This window comes from Galeopterus variegatus, unplaced genomic scaffold, assembly GCF_000696425.1.
Source record: "Galeopterus variegatus unplaced genomic scaffold, G_variegatus-3.0.2 Scaffold315, whole genome shotgun sequence".
In the NCBI taxonomy this organism is placed as follows: domain Eukaryota; kingdom Metazoa; phylum Chordata; class Mammalia; order Dermoptera; family Cynocephalidae; genus Galeopterus; species Galeopterus variegatus.
Window position 1 is genome coordinate 365,300 of NW_007726426.1, and position 1,347 is coordinate 366,646.

Sequence of the window (1,347 nt, forward strand, 5' to 3'; positions counted from 1 at the left end):
CTCATTGAGATATACACAGCACTCATTCATCCATATGAATCTAAACAAAACAAAACAAAACAAAACAAAAACCTCCTATTCTCTGTTACATCATATGAAGGATTTTTGCATTTAGCTATTCAACAGAAATGTCTTTGAGATTTCATGACATATTTATCTGCTTATCACCCTATGAGTAATCAGATAACCTCAAAATTTAGAACTGTTTTTAATGTATCAAAATTATTTAATAATTACTGAAACATATAATAGAATCTTAAAATGTTTCTCATCACTTTTTTCAACAAATCGTCTTTAATTTTTCCTCACCCCAGTAATTTAAGCTGCCTTCATATTGTCACTTAAGTGCACTCTGACATTGATCAAAGTTTGGGGTTTAAACAAAATAAAAATTGATTTTCTAAAGCTGTATTAACTATGTGTTGTTAGCTGAAGGTACCTGTTTATAAATGTTTCTAAGACTTAAAATATAAATGCTGTTGTAGGAAATGGAATGCACCCTCTCATACCCCTCATAAATGGACACCAATGAGCTTGCAATCTACTTAAGACACAAAGAACAAGGTACAGTACTAAGTCATTAGTGAATCAAGACAAGGTCACTGGCTGTATGCTTGTCATTTTACATATTAAATTTGAAGGGAAACATTTGTTCAAATAATTTATAAAATTTCAAATGTCATATTCAAAAAAGCAGACAGAACAGTGTATATATAAAGTGTGCTGTAAGAATCAGGCGGTGTCATAATACCTACCTAGAATTTTTTGAGTGTCCTGAATTACCCTACAGTAATGACCTGGGTAAAGAGGGGAGAGAGTTGAAATGTAACCGTTATTCCTGTAAGCAGCTAAACAGAATTTTTTTTTTCTTTCTGTGGTTGATGACTTCTTAGGCTATTCTAAAAGTCATCCTGGAATCTCTCCTTTGGCCTGTTGCTTCAACAAAAGAGCCAGGTTAACTTCAGTTTATGGGAACTCCACTGTATCCAGCTGATCTGCTTTTCTTGCAATGAAAGCAAAACTTTATAGAGTTTATTTGGAATCCACTTTCTCTGCCCCCCTACTCTGATAAAGACAGAATTCCCTTTTATACAAGATTGATTTAAACTGTTCCTTAATCTCTATCACACCAAACTTCACCCAACTTTATTCTTTTCAGTTTGTTTATTCACAGTAGCTCTGATTAAGAATCATGGCCAGATCCTGTGCCCCTTTTCCACTCTTCCTCACAGCTTCCCCTCCCCAAATAACTTTTTAAACCCAGTGCGATTTTTCCTTTCACCATCCTCCTTCGTCTCCCCGTTAAAAAAAAAAAAAAAAAAAAAAAAAAAAAAAAAAAAAAAAAAA